The sequence below is a fragment of the Doryrhamphus excisus genome, linkage group LG11, assembly GCF_037039965.1.
Source record: "Doryrhamphus excisus strain RoL-2023G ecotype Guam linkage group LG11, RoL_Dexc_Guam_v1.1, whole genome shotgun sequence".
Taxonomy (NCBI): Eukaryota; Metazoa; Chordata; class Actinopteri; order Syngnathiformes; family Syngnathidae; genus Doryrhamphus; species Doryrhamphus excisus.
Window position 1 is genome coordinate 20,613,324 of NC_136367.1, and position 22,591 is coordinate 20,635,914.

Below are 22,591 nucleotides of genomic sequence, written 5' to 3' on the forward strand. Positions count from 1 at the left end.
CTATACCACTTATCCTTACAGTATATATATATTTTATATAAATACAGTATATTCAACACAAACTATTTTTGTACTATTTTTCTCACATTTTTCTGTGTTAATGAGCATTCAGAATTCATCAAGATGCTGATGAGACAGCATGATTATTGCACAAGTGTGACAAAGGTTGGCCACAATAAAAGGCCGCTCCAAAATTTCCATCTTTATGGTTAAAACTGGGGGTGCACAATAATTATCGAGTCCATATGAGGAATTATGACAGCTCTCGTGGGGTCAGAGCGAACCATTTTTATGCTAATATCCGACACGGCTGGGTTATACAATCTAAAACCATTGGAAGCGTTTCCTATATTTTTGCAGTTTTTGTTGAAATTGTGATTCATCTGTCAATAAAACCTCAGCATTGATGACTCATAGTGATGATATACTTTGTGACTATTTGAGTCAAGTGTTAAAGGCGAATCCCTTCCACTGATTTGTAATCGTCAACGATTTGAAATCTGAACATTCTGCAGCTGATCGGAATCAGCGGTGGGCTTAATAGATAAAAAGGTCCGCTGTGGTATCTCCTATAATGCTCCTCGAACACACACATCTTTGTTGGGATTATTGGAAACTCACTGGGATCTGGGGAGACGACTACAAACTCGGTGGAAGTGCCCTGTGGCGGGACAGTGACTGATAAAACGGAGAATGCGTCCATTGTCAAGTCATAACTGAGTATTCCTTCAAGTTCCGTCTGCAGTGTGGCCTTTTTCGGCAGCCCAACCTTTGGGTGGGGAGGGAACCTTTTAACAAAGGATGCTTCATTTATCCCCTCCGAGCTCTACTGCTTTACTCACAGATTCTTTGTGAGACGGACGTTTATTACCTAGTCAAAGAGAGCACATGGGTCTACGTTTTAGACTTTGCCTTCAGGACCAATAACATTCCGAGAGATAGGCATCATTCCTTGACTCCCGAAAAGAAATGGATCCATTCTTGTCCCTTAAACAACTCCTCTTCTTTGCCTCCCAAAAGCCTTTGGGAGGCTTTTATTGTGGGGGGTGCTAAATATTTACTGAGAGATGTCGTTTCCAGCAAGGAGAAAACAAAACACTAAGTCGATAAAATAAGGCATGTAGATGATGTGGTATAGTTTGTGGTATAGTTAACCATTACCGTTACCATTACCCTAGTTTGGACCTGGCTGGTGTCAGAAGCTGTGCTTCTAGCATACGCTCATATATCATAAACCAGAATGGGCTCAATAAATCATATTTCATTTCATGGTACGACAATCAAAGCTTTACTTGTGTACTTCTTTACTTACTACTCGCTACTCACTACTTAGTACTTACTACTACAAATGAAATGTAGAATCCTTCTGTAGGTGGCCGTAGTGTGTAAGCGGTGTTATTCCTATTGCTGGTGTGTTAGTTAACGGCATTATGGAGAAACGATACCACTAATTTCCATGAAACCCACAAATGTTCCATGTTCCAATTTTCCAAATGGTACAGTAGCATTCACATATTTTGGCAAGGAAATATGTAGAAATTGACTTTTTCTCTATTTTGCTATATGGCAATACCCCCCCCCCCCAAAAAAGTTGGTAGGTTTTATACAAAATTCCATAAAAAGGCTATTTATTTATATATAAGTATAGGATTATTATTATTATTATTATTATTTAAAAATAATGGAAATTGGAGACCAGACAGCAAAATACTGGGTTCAACTTTTTAAGATTTTTTTTTTTTTTCCAGGACAGTACATATTTACATTTGCATATAAATATGCCAGATTATAGCCAGTGGCTAATTTCCATCTTTAGTCCCCGAGGGCTGGGTGTTAAGTGCAATAAAATTTGATATCAAAGAAGCAAAGAAGGAATAAAAAAGATAAACTGTCTGCGTAGTAGGACTCTAATTTAAAAATAAATATGTTCATAATTAGACCTTAGAGAATGTGTTTACGATCTTCTAAATATGTTTTTAACATCATTAGAGCCCTCGAGGCATGAACCAACACCCCACAGTCGCCTTTACACTTCTATTATTATTATAATATTCATTGCATTAATTAATATAATCGAGGAAATGAGACATAATACAAACTCACACATGTTAGCAGTGGGAAAGTTACTTTTTCTTTTTTTAACTTCCGCTTTCTGTATAGTACTTCCTGCAGTGGCTGTTGTCTCATCAGTGTAACATAAAGTAACATTACTGCCACCTTGTGACCAGTGTGGAATACTACATATCACAAATTCAATGCTTTTCCCATTTTGTTTTTGTATTTTAGCTCAGTTTTTTTTCAATTTTTATGCTGAAAATTCTTAATTTAGGGCAAAAATACAAAGAATTTTCTTCAACATGCATATATTTGGACTAGTACTAGGCCGTAATATACTATAAAAAACTGCCGTCGAGTATATGTATGTGCTATAGTGTCAAAATCTGCTGTTTTTGTAAACAGCAGATGCTATTGCACTTGTTCGATGCATGGATGAAAGAGAAAGTATCCATCATTCCTTCATATCTTTATACAGAAGATCATAACTGCTTGTTGGACAAAGACTTAGAGGTTCTAGTGTGGTTTGATTGACAGCCTGGAGTGACAGGCTGGGTAAAAAGCCATTTAAGTCAACATGTCAACAACTTTAGAGTGTTGCATTCGAGGTAATTGTGTAAATATCACTGTTGTTTCTTCTAATGAACAGTCGCTAGCCTTTTTAACATCGTCCTAAACTAAACATTTGTCTGATCAGTTTATCGGCTGGCTGTTTCCAAACTTGTCAAGTGCACTTTGCCGTCATTCTGAACAACGCTATCACAGATATCGCAGGAACAAACCACTCCATTAAGAGGAGGAGCATGGGACAAAGAGGTGTCTTTGCTCCTTAGCTCCAGGCTAGAGGTTAAGATTAGCAAGAAAGTAATATCCTTTTCCGAGAAAAAAAAAAACAAAAAACAACACATCCCCCTCAGTCCGATCTGTGTGTGAATTTGCACTTGTTCAAGAGACTAACAATAGTGTTTAACCCCATTGGCTCCTTCCTGTCATTACTTGAAAGAAAGCAAACATTTGATCAATATTTCCGTGACAGTTATTCTCGTTTATTATCCTCAAATCTTAACACCAGGTTACATCAACATTAAAGACACCATAGACGCCTTAAATTAAGGGCTACATGGTTAGCATGTGGTTAGCATGTGGTTAGCATGTGGTTAGCATGTCCGCTTCACAGTTGATCAAGGGCCCAGATCTCTGTTGGAACCCCAGCTTGTGTCTCTCTTCACCCATGGTGCTGGAGACCAACCTGGAGACAACCTCGGCTTCAGGAACTGCAATGTGGTTTTCGTCCCGGTCGCAGAAAACTGGACCAGGGTACTGGAAAGTACATGGGAGTTTGGCCTACGGGTCTACATGTGACCCCATTCAATCCCTGTACTTAGAAGTGTCCAGTGAGGGGTGCTCAAAGAGTACGGGATTTGTTGGCACTCTCCAACGTTCGATTCGGTCCTTGGTTCGATCCTGTTCCTGCTCAACATTGGCCTCCACCAAGGCTGCCCTACCTCCCTTAGTCTGTCTATAATTTTCATGGACAGAATTTCTTGGCACAACCAAGACATTGAGGGAGTCCGGTTTGGGGGTCTTCGGATTTTGTCTTGCTTATTTGCAGATGATGTGGTCCTGATGAACCGGTGAGGCCTCTGGGATGAAACTCAGCACCTCCAAGTCAGAGGCCATGATTCTCAGTCGGAAAAGGGGGGATTGCACCCTCCGGTTTGGGAGTGAAGTCTTGCCGGAAGTGGAGGAGTCCAAATATCACAAGCGACGAGAACCGGAAGGCAAAGCTCTCAAATTAGCGGCCTCTCGATATTCCCAACAACTTTGAGTTTTGACTGAACGAACACAATCGCAGACGCAAGAGACCGTTTTCTCCGTAGGTTGGCCGGACTGGTCAACCGGGAAAGATCTCGGAGTCGATCTGCTGTTCCTTCACATTGAAAGGAGATCTCGTTCGGAGGCTTCCCAGATGCCTCATGAGGTGTTCCGGGCATGCAGACCTAGGACAGGCTGGAGGGATGATTCTCACAGCTGGCCTGGGAATGCCTTCATGCCCTTCGGTGGAACTTCTGTCTTGTAGCCCCCCCCCCTGTTTATTTCTCTGAATGATGCTCACAGAGACTTCAGTGCAGGCTTACTTTAAAACAACTCAAGGAAGGACCTCCGACCATCTCCCCGCACTAACCTTTAGTGTCAAAGAGGGCTGCAAAATATGCAATCAAAGCTCCAGGGACACATCAGCTCACCCAAACGTTCTTTCCAAATAGCTTCTAAAAAGCCATCTGAGACCTTTAGGTATTGTTTATTGGATTTTTATCGGAACACAAGGCGCTCTTAATTTAGTTCAGTTTCAAGCAACCACCAAAATTAAAAAGTCAAAGTACACAAATGTGTCATTCTTCTACTGGATATGCCTCGAGTTTGAAGAAAAGGTCAGCGTTGAACCACAAATGTCTACATGTGGAGTTAAAGCTGATATTTCAAAGTTAGGGTTTTTCTAGGGCATCAAATGAAATGGAGTTGTTTAAAACCAAAACCAGTTTTGCCCCGTAGCTTGCAGACATGTTGAAAATATATATAAAGTACATATAGATATACAGTATATATATATCTTTGTCCCTTATAACACACAGCTAGAATATTTCAAAATGTCTTCTTGTGTTTGCCAAAATGAAATGACTCCAGGCGTCTCGATGGGATCCATGAAGATAAGATCTTTTCTTACCACCTTTTATAGCTTTTATAGAGAACTTAATGTTCTCAGATTATGACTGATATTAAAGGTCTCGTGTGACTATGGACAAGTTTTACTAAATGGCTAAAAGGAAAATGTATTTGTATGAAAAGTACTACACAAATCATGTGATGTTGTGCCCATACTATCTGTAATGATGAACATATACAGAATGTAGAGTCACTGTGTTTATATACTATATACTATATACTATATACTATATACTATATACTATATACTATATAATGTTCAATTCAACACCTCAATCTTTATATATTCATCCATTTTCTATGCAATTGTCCTCATTTGGGACACGGGTGGACTGGAACCTACCCAAGGTGACTTTGGCCTACAACTCAGAGTCTCCAATTAACCTAACATGCGTCATTTCCTGGTTGGTTTCCTGGAGGTTAAATCTTGCGTTTTGGTTTTGGCTGCTCTGCGATTACGTCGTCCTCCCTTCTTAAGCCTGGCAGAGAAATTCGCTCTGTGCCAGATTGTTCCATACCAAACTTTTCCTGGTCATTAGTATGGCTTCTTATGGTGAATATATTTTCCCTGATTGGTTATCTCCAGGGAAGTGCTGTGTTTTTTGTGCTACAGTATTAGCTTAGCTTACCTGCTTGTTTTTTTTCGGCAGCGCTTTTACTTCCGTACCCGTGTGAGTCCTTTTTCTGGACAGCGTTTTGTGTTTTCCTATGGTGTGGCTTATGTTGGAGTCTGTATGAATATCCATTTGAGGGTGTATTTATATTTATATATATTTATATATATAGAGTGAGGGAACCTGGTCAGGTTTGAATGATCTTACAGTAGGCACAATAATCCCTAATTAAATCCCTAATAACAACGTGGGCTACGGTTGTAACCCCCAACCTCACAGCACAACAGTTTATTTTTGTCTTAGATGGCTTATTTGCTCTTATTATGTGTACTATTGTGGCTAATATATTCGTAAAGGTGATTACAGGGATACTATTACCTGTATGGAGGGTATAATATTAAAAACAGCATTTAGAAGGTCAAAGAATCCTACTACACGGAGATTCACTCATCACGGGTCTCAAACCAATCGCGATAAACGAGGGATTACAGGAATGGCTGGAAATGTTTTCACTTGCATACTCCTACTGACCAAAGCAACAACAGTTGGGGAAAAACAATGAAAAAAAGCATCAAAGAACCCAGAATGAGTTCTTGGAAAAACCTTGTAAAATAAATTTCATCCTTTCCACAAGAACGTGGCACATCAATTTAATAATCCTTTCTGTGCGGTACCAAGATGCAGACCCGTGTGACCAGATGCTCACGTGCCACGTCAGAATGTGGTGGGATTTCATCTTGATGCTGAAATACTTTGTAATGCAGTAGAGCCAAACAATTATGTTCGTCTGCTCTCAATATATCCACTGTGAAATCCAAAATGTGCAACCTAGCTGATGACCTGGAATAACTCGCTAGCGCTAAATCAATTTAGCAGAGCCTATCAAAACAAGGACCAGCAAGCAATGAACCCGCTAGCATGACCAGCGTAGACCAGCATACCAGCACGAAAACACACCAAATGCTGGTCAGGCCAAGAATCCCAGCATGAAAACACAACATAGATGGTCCCCAGACCAGCTACCAGAAGAAAACACAACATATGCCAGTCATGTTGGTAGCTGGTCTATGATGGTCTGGAGGACCAGCATACCAGCACGAAAACACAACGAATGCTGGTCAGACCAAGAATCCCAGCATGAAAACACAACATAGCTTGTCTCCAGACCAGCTACCAGCAGGAAAACACAATATATACCAGTCATGTTGGTAGCTGGTCTATACTGGTCCGGAGGACCATGTTGGTAGCTGGTCTATGCTGGTCCTCCGGCACAAAAACACAACGAATGCTAGTTAGACCAAGCATCCAAGCATGAAAACACAACATAACTGGTCTAAAGACCAGCTACCAGAACAAAAACACAACATATGCCAATCATGTTGGTATGCCAATCATGTTGGTATGCCAATCGTACTGGTATGCTGGTCTCCAGACCAGCTACCATAACAAAAACACAATATATGCCAGACATGTTGGTAGCTGGTCTATGCTAGTCTGGAGGACCAGCATACCAGCACAAAAACACACCGAATGCTAGTAAGACCAAGCATCCCAGCATGAAAACACAACATAGCTGGTCTCTAGACCAGCTACCAGAACAAAAACACATATACCAATCATGTTGGTAGCTGGTCTGTGCTGGTCTGGAGGACCAGCATACCAGCGTGAAAACACAATATATGCCAATCACGTTGGTAGCTGGTCTATGCTGGTCTGGAGGACCATGTTGGTAGCTGGTCTATGCTGGTCCTCCGGCACAAAAACACAACGAATGCTAGTTAGACCAAGCATCCAAGCATGAAAACACAACATAACTGGTCTAAAGACCAGCTACCAGAACAAAAACACAACATATGCTAATCATGTTGGTATGCCAATCGTACTGGTATGCTGGTCTCCAGACCAGCTACCATAACAAAAACACAATATATGCCAGACATGTTGGTAGCTGGTCTATGCTAGTCTGGAGGACCAGCATACCAGCACAAAAACACACCGAATGCTAGTAAGACCAAGCATCCCAGCATGAAAACACAACATAGCTGGTCTCTAGACCAGCTACCAGAACAAAAACACATATACCAATCATGTTGGTAGCTGGTCTGTGCTGGTCTGGAGGACCAGCATACCAGCGTGAAAACACAATATATGCCAATCACGTTGGTAGCTGGTGTATGCTGGTTTGGAGGACCATGTTGGTAGCTGGTCTATGCTGGTCCTCCGGCACAAAAACACAACGAATGCTAGTTAGACCAAGCATCCAAGCATAAAAACACAACATAACTGGTCTAAAGACCAGCTACCAGAACAAAAACACAACATATGCTAATCATGTTGGTATGCCAATCGTACTGGTATGCTGGTCTCCAGACCAGCTACCATAACAAAAACACAATATATGCCAGACATGTTGGTAGCTGGTCTATGCTAGTCTGGAGGACCAGCATACCAGCACAAAAACACACCGAATGCTGGTCAGACCAAGCATCCCAGCATGAAAACACAACATAGCTGGTCTCTAGACCAGCTACCAGAACAAAAACACATATACCAATCATGTTGGTAGCTGGTCTGTGCTGGTCTGGAGGACCAGCATACCAGCACAAAAACACACCAAATGCTGGTCAGACCAAGCATCCCAGCATGAAAACACAACATATGTCAGTCATGTTGGTAGCTGGTCTATGCTGGTCTGCAGGACTAGTATGTGTATATACTATGTAATACTGGTGTATGGTGCCAGTTACCATGAGGAATACAAAGGGTGATAAACTCACCATAGGAGGGTCTGTGGGATAGACTCTGAGACATGCTATCCCCACTTCCACTCCATCCCGTTATGGTGATCTTGACCTGGAAAAGAAGCCCACATCAGTGATTAGGCCTCTGATTGGTGATCAGTGAAGGATTGGTCGACATCACCGTGATGCATTACTGAGTATGGCTGCCTCACAGCGAGCAGATATTGGGTATGTCCAATGTGTACCTTGTTTTTGAATATTGACCTTTTACGCAAAATTGCCATTTTAATGATGCAGTTGTCCGTCAAGCCTCTTTATGACCACCCAACGTCCCTCATTTGCTCCGCCTTTGAGAGAAGAGTTTTGTGGAAAACTCACCTAACTCATGAACTTACTGCCTCCGATCAACTCCAAAAGTTAGATGTGTTTACACCAACAAATTGGTTTTCTTTAGTCAATCTAATGCATTTGGGAAAGTGGCATTGAGTAACTAAATGCAGTATTTGTCTCCACCTCCCACCAGCCTCCCACCAATGTGGAAGTGGCTGCCCAACTGCAGAGATAAAACGGCATACCAAAGAGGAACTGAAAGGACAGAGATGGTCGAATGTCTGTGGAAATTGGACTGCTGGAAAAGGGCTTTTCATTGCAAAAACAGACGTGCTTCTAATGAATGAATTTACGGTGATATTTAACACGGTTTGAGTGCCTGAAGTGCTTGTCCGTTACTGTCCACGTTGTATCACATCTCATTGAAATGCAGCAAAAGCTCCCTTCATCCTCTCGGTTTATTACTAAGGGTGTTAAATTAACAGAATCCTTGTTATTTTTTTTAATCACGTTAATCTCATTTTTAATCTTCAACTTGACTGACAAATGATCTGAAAGTGATTGTAGTCGGGACGTCTTATATGCGCCGAGTTTAATGCCCTCTGCTGCTCAAAGTGAGTATTAGCAGACATACAGGGAAGGACCCTTGGGACAAACAGTACATAAAATATGAATATAAGGGTGAATTTAATAACTAAATTCACGGGTCAGGAGGTGGAAAATGTTTATGGTCAGAATAATTAATAAATCATTCATATAAACTCAGACAACAACTTTACACATTTACATTTTTCCATACATTTCCTGTATTTTAGCTTGAATCCAAAGCAATAATACAGTACACACAAATTTGCTCAATCCATTTATTGTCATTAACAAACTTGTTGTGCACTGACCTCCTCAGTCGTTACTCTTAATTTCCATAACTCTGATAAACTGATAAACGCATATTACATACAATGTGACGACCCGATGAATTCGATTTATGATCATATCTACGACTATGATACGTTTAATTAGTGGATTTATATCTGTAGATACGACACTTACGTCCAGTACAGTACAATAAATCTGTGATGCGCACGTCTTCATGTACAATGTGACATTTATTTAGCTTATTAGCTTCTCTTGTCGCAAGTAAACAATGACGAATCGAGAAAGACAGAGTGTTACTGGAGCTGGAACGAATTGACGTGTCACTTCCCAGCAGCTTCACACTCGGCTGTGAATCGAGTCAGTAAGATTTGAACATCACAGCTCGATCTGCAAAACGCAGCAACCCAATCCTGCAGCCACCAAACCCGATCCTTTCATCACCTAGAAATTCTGTCCATCAAAGTCATGAACAGAATCGGTGACAAAGTGCAACCCTGTCAGAGTCCAAGCCTCACTGGAAACCAGTTTGACATATTACCAGCAATGCGGACCAAACTCTGACGCCGGCCATAGGGACCGAACCACCTGAAGTAGGTGGTCCCGTACTACCAGAGTACTCTCCAGGGGAGTCCTTGAGAAACACGGTCAAAGACCTTCTCCAATTCCATAACACATTCTGCAAATTTTTCTAAATTTGTTTAGTTTTGTCCCTCATTACAACTCCAGAAAATACATTTTTTTATGTATATTTCAGCTTTAGGCTTCTAAAACAAGGCTGCGAGCGACAAATAGACCTCAGGCCTCATTTTGGAGACCCCTGTCTTAAATGTACAAACAGTATTTAAACATTGTCAAACTCAAATATATCTATTTTTTTTCTTATTGGACCAACATCTTTATGAATATATACATATATACACTATTCTCCAGCAGATATCTGCAGCTGTGTGTCGGGTGGACCACATGTTAAGTCCCCACTCGATGTCCGTCCCAACAAAGTCTAGCTTGTCGCATGCAAATATCACAGAGGTGCATTCACAGACGTCACATTATTACATTTTCTTCCCCCACTGAGCCAAAACCCGCGACCCACTAAAAATGTCTCTGCGACCCACTTTTGGGTTCATGACCCACCAGTTGACGATCGCCGATATGAAGTTAGATCCAGCACACGCAGGGTTAACCATTCATTCCTGACAAAGCGCTTTGACCTTCTCCAAATGTCAGTCAAGTCATATACACTCTGAAATGATGCGCTCGCAACAGTAAATGCACTCGGTGTCCAGTAAATCGATTGTGTCAAAACCACAATCAAATCCTTCTCTGCATTGACAGCATGCATGTCAGCCTCAGACACACGGCTAATGTGTCACCAATTGTTAGGATGTGGAAATGCTGGAAGACCAAGCAGAACGTATCCATCAGGGCTGCGGTTTAATGCATCAGGCCAAAATGGAGGAGTCACATGGGGCAGGCTAACCTTGACATTAGCAACACAACGCAGCACAAATTCAAATAGATCCGATTCTTACCTCGGAATTTTCATGCTGGACAACCATTCGATGATAGAGACGCTTCACCGTTGTTCCATTTTGAGGAATAAGACCTTTAAAAAAAAAAAGCCTTGAGGATGTCAGAACTTCCTGCTGTGACACAATCACACATCACTGGCGAGGTTGACACGATATGTCGACTTCCAGATTCTTCTTTGATTGATGCTCTTCATGGAAGGAAGTCCAGTGCTTTAATGGTTTTGCAACAGGAGCAGATAACTCACATGTGAAGGTGGGGGGTCATTAGTAGCTTTGGTGAACAACATCAGGGGGCTTTAAGGGCACCTTGGACCCAAAGTCTTTAAGGGGACCATTGGCTTTGAGGGCACCTTGGACCTGAAGTCTTTAATTGAACCATTGACTTTGAGGGCACCTTAGACCTGAGGTCTTTAAGGGAACCGTTGGCTTTGAGGGCACCTTAGACCCGAAGTGTTTAAGGGAACCGTTGGCTTTGAGGGCACCTTAGACCTGAAGTCTTTAAGGGAACCGTTGACTTTGAGAGCACCTTAGACTCGAAGTCTTTGAGAACACCTTAGACCCAAAGTCTTTAAGGGAACCGTTGACTTTGAGGGCTCCTTAGACCTGAAGTCTTTAAAGGAACCATTGGCTTTGAGGGCACCTTAGACCTGAAGTCTTTAAGGGAACCATTGGCTTTGAGAGCACCTTAGACCCAAAGTCTTTGAGAGCACCGTAGACCTGAAGTCTTTAAGGGAACCGTTGGCTTTGAGGGCTCCTTAGACCTGAAGTCTTTAAAGGAACCATTGGCTTTGAGGGCACCTTAGACCTAAAGTCTTTAAGGGAACCGTTGGCTTTGAGAGCACCTTAGACCCAAAGTCTTTGAGAGCACCGTAGACCTGAAGTCTTTAAGGGAACCGTTGGCTTTGAGGGCTCCTTAGACCTGAAGTCTTTAAAGGAACCATTGGCTTTGAGGGCACCTTAGACCTAAAGTCTTTAAGGGAACCGTTGGCTTTGAGAGCACCTTAGACCCAAAGTCTTTGAGAGCACCGTAGACCTGAAGTCTTTAAGGGAACCGTTGGCTTTGAGGGCTCCTTAGACCTGAAGTCTTTAAAGGAACCATTGGCTTTGAGGGCACCTTAGACCCAAAGTCTTTAAGGGAACCATTGGCTTTGAGAGCACCTTAGACCCAAAGTCTTTGAGAGCACCGTAGACCTGAAGTCTTTAAGGGAACCGTTGACTTTGAGGGCTCCTTAGACCTGAAGTCTTTAAAGGAACCATTGGCTTTGAGGGCACCTTAGACCCGAAGTCCTTAAGGGAACCATTGGCTTTGAGGGCACCATAGACCTGAAGTCTTTAAGGGAACCATTGGCTTTGAGGGCACCTTAGACCTGAAGTCTTTAAGGGAACCATTGGCTTTGAGGGCACCTTAGACCTGAAGTTAACTAAGTTAATCCAAGACCAAACTGGTTGATTCTTATGAGGGTCAGATGAGTCCTTATGTTCCTTTTCAGTTGTAAATGACAAAACCTAAAGAAGAAATATTAGTGTTGAGTTTTTTGGAGCTATTTGTATTTATATTATATATATTTATATTTTTATTGAGTAAAATTGTTGTAAAGCAGTGTTTCTCTATTATTTTCTGCCATGCACCCCCAAGAGACAGAACTTCTTTTTTTTTTGTACATGTTGGCAGGTCTGCATTAAAATTAGCCGCCCCACCTCCCCCACCCGCGACAGACAATGTTTTTATTCCTTATGCTGCTCCCTTAAATAATGTCTTTGAATGGGATTATCAATAAACTCCTTTGTCTATTTATATTCTGGAAGGTAATAATTTCAAAACGTGCGTGAGAATCATGTTGCCAAATGCCGAATGTCGTCGAGCTATTCCTGGCGCTGAAAACAGGAAGTACAGGTTGTGATTCAGCCATTTCCATGCTGAAGCTTAAAAACGGGCATTGTGTTTTCCGGACTATTTCATCATCTTCCTCCGTTTGCGTGAGTCGAGAAAATGCTGAGTAATTCCAATTATTGGACAAAAAAAGTTTTGGTGTTTAGTTTTTTTTTTTACAACTGCATGAATGTCTTGAATTTAGCTAATTACATTAAAGCCTTTTGCAGGGACTGTGTGGAGTTTCCTTCAAGCAGGCCAGCGTCCACCCCACCCCCCAACCCCCACCCCACCCAGCTCTGCTCCGTAACTGGAAGCCAGAAAACGCATTTTTTCTGGTTGATAAGCACGGATACAAGATGTTACAAAGCCACTTGTGTTTGCTCAAAAGGAGAATTCTAAATGTTCCCGAAGCAGGATAATTAGCGTAGTTATTTGAAGGATCTAAGGCTATAATAACCAGAAATGCTATCTTGATAAACATCTGTTATAGTTATTGAACGCTGCGCTTTTATGAGGTTATAATATTTTGCCGTCATTCACATAGTTAGATCCACAAGTATTGGGACAAGAATAGATCAAGTATATTGGGATTTGGTCTTTTTACACCACAACGAACGGAAAGTGTTAATATCCATTGGTTCATCAGCATCCAACATTACCTTCCTTACAGGCAAAGCAAATACTACATATATGTTTGTTTACACTCCTCGTCAGTATTGTAAGACTCTCACGTTAGCGCTGGGAGAGTCACATTAGCAACAAGTACTTCCTGCGGTGTCTCATCAATGGACATTACTGACACCTAGTGGCCAGTGTAGAATACTACATATCATTACAACGTATCCCTAGCCCATATGTTGCCTTTGATATTTGCTACAAACTTAGATAGTAATAATACTTGTACATACAGTACTTGTACAAGTATGCTCCTTAGATACGCGCACATCGGCCATTGATTTTGAACGCATGAGTCTTATGTTAACATTTTTTATTTTCGAAAATGCTTAATTTAGATTAAAAAATACATACAATTTGCTTAAATATGCATATTTTTTGACTAAAAGTTAACCAAAAAACAACAAGAATTTTTTTTCTTAATTAATATATTTTGAAAAACCACAATGGAGTAAAGTTGCAAAAGTCTACTTTATTACTGTTTGATTATTACTAGTAATTATGACTTAAAAATCAATTTAAAAGGGTTGCATTTGGTTCCTGGGCCTTCAGTGAGGACTTAACCACCTCTTAATACCGTCACTATCACGGTCAGAGCAGTAAACTTCAAATATACATCGCCGCCATACTACAATAAATACTCCAAAACTATGGAAATATCCTTGTAGCCACTGTATTTGTTTGATTGAGTAAATGTGTTGATTAAAACCAATAACCTCTTTGTTGTGCTAACACACATAATAAATATACATGTACATGGTTTACAGCAAAGATTGAATTAAACTGCATGTTAATCTACAATTTGACACGGTGCTGTATATATTATTTGATGTTTTCTTCTTTGAGACATTTCTTATTGGTGTGAAATGAATTGTAGAATAGACTTTATGTGGCAGAGGTCACATGTTGTCTGACACACACTGTCCATCCTGAGCATGTCAACTTTCTTTGTTCATCCCACGTAATAAGATTTAAAAAAAAATTGTGGCTTATAAAATAAAGTGTGGCGGCTACAGTGGCCATAGTACTCTGCACAGGATGTACGGTTTGTATGGATGAACATTTGCACACTTTAAATAAGTCATGAATGTTAGTCATGTTATTCTTCACTGGTTTTGCTATACTGTACTGGAGTGCTTTTACACTTAATGGTCACTAGAGGGCGCCAGAAAGAAAGACAACGGAACTCCAACTAGGATTTCGATGAACTTTATTGTTTTTATAAACATTTGTACAAAATACATTCAACCAGTGCAGATTTATAACAACAGATGAGGTGTTTATGATGTGAAAATGTATGTATTATTATTTTTAAGAGAGTTATCCCTTCTGTATGAATGGAGAAATAGCAGTAGCAGCATGATGACAATTACAGTACCCTACTGTATAGCATTGTTGTGCAGTCAGGGCCAGCAGGGCCTTCTCTGCTGGCTGAAACACTTCCGGAAGCACTGACTTACATTTACAAACTAAATAATCGTATTTGTTGATTATTATTATTTGTTGATAAACGAGGACCGCCTCCAGCCAGTCCAGAGGTGCGCTACAACAAAAAGGCAGCAGGTGGCAGCAAAGCGACAAAACAGATCCTGAAATTGAGCGAAATTGAGACTTTAGTAAACAAAGTACCCCATGAACTTGATATCCTATCACATGTCTTTTACTAATCGGTGGCCAATTGATTCGAGCATCCATAATTTAAATAACAAATTAATTTAGGGTATTTTAACATAAAATTCAGTCATCTGAATAGACTGAGTGACTGTGAAGATGTTTTCTTTTGACTTTTTAATGGATAAAATAAGGCGCATTAGTCTGTTTTTAAGTTGAGTTTTTTCACCCTGACCTGAAAACGACCAAATGACCAAGCGAGGAGGACGCTTAAAGGCTGGTGGCACAATGATATCTGCACAACAGCTGACCTGTTTCGAGGTCCAATGAGAAGATGAGATGGGGATGAAGGTCGGTGCTCACTTATTGTTGATGCAACTTATTGTCATGGCTCCTTTTGTACGGCATGAGCTGCTCATGTACGCATAAAGTTTCTTTCAAAAGCGAAAGAGTCAATGTCTGTCAATGCATAAAAGAAAATGACATTACCAGTCCATCAAGGTCAAGGCTGATGGTGCGAGGGGGGGGGGCATAGTTAATCTGCCCTGGGGGGTATGGGGGTAATATGCCGCCAAAGACCAGAGGACGACATGCACACTGACAATAGGATGATTTGATTTGAGCTTGATGGGAGTGTGTCAATCGGGGGGCCCTTTCGGAATAATGACTTTTCTGTGTTAACATCTGTTACATGAATATAATCCACGTACAATTATACAAAATCATCATGCTGTAAAATCAATATCTTTCTTTAGATCATGAAATAAGTAGATGATTCCTGTTTGGCTGCCATTTTTGCCCTGAGTTCCTCTTGACTTGGTGTCATCATATAAAAAGGATGGCTTGTATGAGGTGTCATTGGGACAATAGCTGGAGGCTAATCTCAGTGGGAGCAGAGGGCAAACAAAGATTTGGTGTGGGGGGGGGGGGGGGGGGGCTTACATGGCACTGGGCTGAGCCTCATCCCAGCATGCAGAAATCCTCATAAATGGGGGAGGGCAAGACAGTCACTGGGGTGGCTCGTAATGCTTTGAAGAAAGCTTTTTGAAGCGGGAACTCGTGTACCTTCACCAAAAAGACACGTTTTTTTTTTTACCGTTTTTTCTTTTTTCTGGGTGCCACGGCCCCCCAGGTAATGTTGAGTGGACAGTTTCAGTTTCATCCCTCCCATTTCCTGGCTCAGGCAGTTTCAGTGGCTTCCCATTGTTCACTCAACATTGGGTCCTCAACAGGGTGGTACTCCTTTCCTTCCCTTTATGCTGCACTCACGGAAAACACAACCTTGTGGCAGAAAGATTTCTTACTACCAAGGCACTGGCATTTTTTATTTTGTTACTACTATTTAAAAAAAAACTCAATTTACTGGAACTCATTCAATCCCAGACATTTCTCAACAGACAATCCCTTTATTACTGAACGATTTTGACTGATCTTTCAAGGCACACAGATGATTGTGTTCTACAGCTACACAAATATGGAAGCTACCAAAAGACTTTCCACTGTCATCACTTTGTACAATTTCCTGTTCTTTCGTAAGCAGCAGTAAAACATAGATAAGTTTCGGGGAAATATCAGTTCCCAACTAAAACAAATATTTTTAGTGACTACACCAACATAAACAACACAAAAAAGAGTTGTTTTACATCCCAGTCATTTATTTACAAATACAAGAAGACCATGAACTATTAACATTTTTCATATTTGGAGCTGAACTATACTACGTATGTACATGTGTGTGCACGAGTGCGCACGTGTATGTGTGTGTGTGTGCATGTGTTAAAATGTCCCAAACATACGTACCTCATACACGCTACACTCCTCCATGCTCTCTCACTTCCTTGTGTGTGTTTTTGCACAACTCCTATCCAAAAAAAAAAACATCTGCCATCTTGTGGCTATTTTTAGTGCTTAAAATTGCTCTGAAGTGAAAAGCTTTAGTGGGGAGTTGCATCATCACCTCTTCTAGCCTCTCAAGCAAAAAAACGTAAATACATTGTTGGGATCGAATGTTCTGTTTATACGTCTTTGGTATCAAATGAGTTCAAATAAATGTCTAAAAATGTATTTGAAAATTAGCACAGAGCAGCATAAAAGGCCAAAACACAGCGGAAAGAAGTATTTTCACCCCTGCAAGTGTTTTTTTTTTTGTGTTATTTAGTGTTTTAATGCAAAACCTACTTGACATAGACATGTGCAAGTCATGAACGAACCCTTCAAACTTCACAAGCTCTAACTGTATTGTGATTTCCATGAACTGGTTCACTCACTCAGCCCTGCTACGGCGAGTTAAATTAAAAAAAGGAAACCCCTGAACATGTCACTAATGGTACGACTGCTAATCTAACTGAACTTGCATAAATGATCATAAACAGATCTACTCAATGTCTCAAACGACTCTCTGCTTTCGCTTTCTTGCCCCGGCTGCATCACAGATTCAACAAAATGAACGATTCACTTGCGAGTTTCACCGATTCACAGGCAGGGACGGAGCTACGTACGTGGTGGCCGAGGGTGGCCGTGGTCGCTCTTAGGCCACCCCACCGGCAATTAAGCAACAATTAAAAAAAAGAATAAAACAAGAATCATCATGTAAATATTAGTGATTAAATGTGTTTTGATTCTTGCAACCCGTAACATAAGTTGTTTTGGATCATTTATCCAAATGAATTCAGCAGAGTTTCATGAAGAATATTATGTTAATACATTTCATAACATTTGGCCAAGTTTCCACGAAGCAGAAAGCGTCCCTCTGTCGGTCAAACAGCTGAGGTGCCCCATCCTGCGAGTGGGGGCTGAGGATGAGGAGGAGGAAGAGGAGGGGGCAGTGCGAATGGATGCGTCGCTAGTGAGCGCTGGTGTTCTCCTGCCCGACCCGGTACCTCATTCCGGACCAGTCAGCCCGATGTGGCGTGAAGAAGTCCATTGACGTGTCCGGTGACAGCGGAAGAATCATTCCATCCGGTATTGGCCGTGGGACCGCTCCGTGGCTTCGGCTACCCGGCCGGCGGGGAGCCGTTGAGTCCAAACAATAAGTGGGGGGCCAACCGACACAACAAAGACACAAGGTGAGCGGCGTTTACTGTACTCGTCATTTTAACTGCTCTTTTATCATAATGCCGGGTGGTTTGACTTTCATATTACCTGCTGTGAAACAATACGTCATAATTTGATGACACGTGTCTATATTTATATTTATATATTCCCAAGTACTTTGATTGAGTACTTACTGTACACACACCTTTACTCTTGGTGTTGTTTTTACCTGTCAATGGAACTTGTTGGCATGTCAACGTCAGTGCTTTGCTGGTCCGGAACACACTGACAGCAATTTGGAGGTAGACTAGATCCTCAGGGGGTTACCTCTCTAGACCCCCCCCCCCTCCCTAAATGGTTAAAAATACACTTACCCATAATACAATAGACATATCACATATATATCACATATATATTTTAGGGGGGCTTCTGCCTCCCCTAAAATGTTATTAAATGTCCTAAATAATTGTATATTTTTTATTGATTTTTTTTGTTTTTTATTGATTTTTTTTACAAAAAAAATCTGACAAATTTTATATAATAAGGCAAAAGCAGGCTAATACTAGCTAATACTATTATTACTATTATTATTACTATTACTATTATTACTATCATCATTATTCTTCTATTATTACTACTGTAGTACTAGTAGTTACTGTTGTTACTACTAGTAGTAATAATACAAGAAGAATAATGATGATAGTATTAATAATAGACTAATTAATAATGTAATAATGATTATTACATAATTGATCACCGTCCACTGGACACAGATTGTGTGTACTTGTGTGAATTTAATGGTGGCCTAAAACAATTGAGTATCTCGACTAAATCTGTCCAAAAGTGGGAAAGTTATATCCCGGTTCTTGTTCCTTATTTGTTGTTGGGATATTTTGATTTTTGGGATTTTTGTCCTAGGCTCCAGCATAATAAACGGTATAGAAAATGGATGGATGGATGGTAATCGTGAATTAGATACAGTTCCTTTTCTCTTCAATTGCCACTGTTCCAATCATGGAACAGTTTAAGCCCTAAATATGCATCACATACTTATTAAATGTATTTATAGTCAACTGTATAGGTACTCACCACTAATGAATTAGTGGTGCACAATTAACATAACTACGGTGTGTTCAAAGAGCACCAAGCAGTGGTAAATATGTGCTGCACCTTTTACCTGCATTATTACATATCTATCAACAATACCAACAAAAAGAAAAGTAGAAAAAGTAAGCGCTTAAGTTAGTTTTTCTGTTGAAAAGACAGTCAGGCTTATGTTGTCAGCTGGTTTGCTCGGCGTGAATATCCTGTTTCCCTGATCAAAACAAACAATGGCAGGCAGGAACGTGATATCCTGTACGGGTCTTGTGTCACACTAAATAATGAAAACAAGCGCGGCGCTGAGGTGGACATGTAGTGACAACACGGACGTGACAACGTCACTGCTCATAAAAACGTAACGCAGTCGCCCGGTAGTGTGCGAGGAAGACGGGACAAAGGCTGGGGATGGTTTGTGTTGGCCCGTACGCGATGAAAGCAACATGTGCTTTCTCTCTGGGACTCGCACACAAGCAGCTTTGTGTCCACTCCGGTCTGGGATGTTCATCTGATTTGAATGCGGTCAGCGCTTCCAATTCAATAAAGCTATTAACCGCAGAATATTCCAGCGCTGCTGCTGGGCTCGCCACAGATGAAGTACTTACCAATCAGGGCCCATTAACAACCTTAGCCATAGTGGATAGATGTTACGTCCGGGCAATGTGACCTCTGCTGAATAGATGTCCCCGGTTATTTTTTTTACACAGTCAGCAGTTGCTTTTTTTCCCCACACGTTTTGATTACGATGCATTCAAGCCCCATTTACATGAGACTGTCAGTTGGGTTATGTGATACGGTTGTCACACGAGTTCGTACAATACATTCGACATCAGCAAGAAAGCGCACCACTCCCGGACTGGTTCTCACAACATACTATATATCCTGAGTAAAATAGTTTAAAAATACGCATTCTTTGACAACACATCTGAAAATAGAATTCATTCAGTTTGCAAGTTCAGTATTTATGAGCTGCAAATAGAGTGGTGCGTTCAAGTCTTAGCCCCCCTTCCTGATTTCTTATGTCTCAGATCATTAAATGTAAATATTAGTCAATGCTAACACAACAATGTTGTTTTTCTGAAATGCAATGTTACACACTTTTGTCTTGCTCTACCAAAGTATTTTGGTCTGAGTATTTTCCCAACAGATTTTAGGGATCAGGGAAACCCTAATGTTCTTTTTGTTCACGAGTACTTTTTGTATCTTGGAACTCTGCCATGCAGGCCGTTTTGGCCCCGTGTGTTTCTTATGGTGGAGTCACGAAAACTGAACTTAATCGAGGCAAGTGAAGAGGAGTTTTTTGGATGTTGTTGCGGGGTCTTTTGTGACCTCTCGGGTGAGTCGTCACTGATATCTTGGAGTCTTGGAGTTGAAAATGCTCTTGGTTGGACGGCCACTCCTGGGAATGTTCACCACTGTTTCATTTTTGTTGATAATGGCTCTCGCTGAGGTTTGCTGGAGTCCCAAAACTTTAGAAATAACTTCTCCAGACTGATTCGTCTCAGTTATTTTTTAACAGGGGGTATTTTTTGGCTGGTGACCAGTCCAGGTTGTAACCCGCTTCTCACTGGAAGACAGCTGGGATAGGCTCCAGCATCCAGAAAATGGATGGATATTTGAAGATTTCAGACAAACACCAACAACTATTGTCCAGCATGGGACCGGTGTGGAGTACAGTTCGGTACATCTTTGGTACATCGTCTTCTTTCTCTTTCGACTTTTCCCGTCAGGGTTCCCCACAGCAATTCACCCATCGCTTCGATGATATTGCATCATCTCGAGGACCGAAACTGACCTTTATGGCTGAGTGAAAATGTTTGTGGAGCTTTTTCCAATGTTGATATAAGATCTTATTTGAAGTCCTATGCATGTTGGTATGCTTTTCATGCCAGGAGGTGAAACCAGTGTTAATCTAAGAAACTTAGATTTTATCATACAAGTTTTATTCTTCAAAGTGCCGTGGATATACTTGTTAGCAAACGCAAAAGCAAGTGCAGGTGTCTAAACCGAAGCCTGTTGACTTTGAAATTAGTCGCAAAAGTCAGGTGGTGCAACTGTAAGGAATGTTCCTAAATGGGATAAATAATGTCTACATGATGTTCATCAGTTTTATGTCAAATTTGTCATATCCTTTCAAATCATCCCGATTATCATTTTTGTGTTCCACTGTGAATGGTCCATATATCTGTATGATCGAAGCTAACACAACGAATAAGATTGAAGGTTAAGCTCAAATGTCTTTTAATGGCATTGAAGCGATTAGAACCTACTACTATGAGTCCAGTGTTCCCCTGTGTTCCCCCCAGGGTATGATTAGCACATGATGTTGTTGCGAGAAGCTCAATTCATTCAGGAGGACTGTTTTCCAGTTGGTGTTTTTGGGTCAGTGCTAATCTATAGTCCCAGCAGTCTGAATCAATGGGTAGCCCTGGCAGAGCAGATATTCCAGTGAGGAGGCGGGGAGCTCTGATTGTAGTGCTTTTGTTATAGAATGATGCCATCGATGATGCCAAAGTGTCACTTTTAATGAATGTAAATGTGGTCTTTCATGTAAACAAGAAAAACGTGGTTCACGCCGAAAGTTGTGTCAACAGGAATCTGTTCCTCATTTGCAGTGAAACAGCTCAGCAGTGTGCAGACGGTATATCTCTTTCCTTGTTTCATGTCTGCTTTGTCTTCTCAGACAGGACATCCTGAGTTAAACAAAGAGCCAACCAAACACTCGCATCGTGACTCATTTCCAGCGAGTACCTTTCTGCTGATTCATTTCTGATCCACTTCATTTTAAAGTCGGCTGTAGTATTTGTAATACTTGTCAGAAGTTCTTTACAGTGAAAAATCAGATCGAGGGTTCCCAAATGGTATCACCTCGGGACCTACCTGGTCATTAAGTCACGACCTATTATAATTTTTCCACTTTTCTGACCTATAAATGCTGTTAGAATGTTGTATTCTCGTGCTAAATGATACCAAAGTTTCAGATAATGAGGTTTGCATATTTGGAAGTGAGTTTTTCTTAACCCAGGCTCCCTGTGATGTCACAGTGAGCCGGACTTCCTTATATGGGTGTGCCTGGCTACAAGCTGTACAAGCTGAGTGGGACCAATCACAGCGAAGTGAGTAATAAATTAAAACAGACCATTTTGGAAGGAAATGCAGCCGGAATATGTGCAGGTTCTGGAAGATCTCGAAAGCTTATCATGTGTAGCTGCTCCTTAGGAGTCCACAAGTCAATATAAAGGGCCAAAAATTAGCATAATAGGTCCCCTTTTAAACAATTTTATGTAAATAAGGCCACAAAATCAGATATTTCATTATACCAAAGTGGAAGGTAATTCAGTATTGGTTGAATATTGCAAAAATAATAATCACTTCACTGTCATTTTTGACTTACTGTCTGTGATCGACACACTTGTAGGTCCCGATCCA

General features: G+C 41.0%; 1 protein-coding gene across 1 annotated transcript in view; it reads left to right on the forward strand.

The window, feature by feature from the left end:
• Positions 1 to 17,874: 17,874 nt before the first annotated feature.
• Positions 17,875 to 22,591, forward strand: part of frmd4ba (FERM domain containing 4Ba) — a 34,180-nt gene continuing 29,463 nt past the window's right edge. The window contains exon 1 of the mRNA XM_078794416.1: positions 17,875 to 18,096. The gene's annotated coding sequence lies outside the window, so the exon portion shown is untranslated. The remainder of the gene's footprint in view (positions 18,097 to 22,591) is intronic.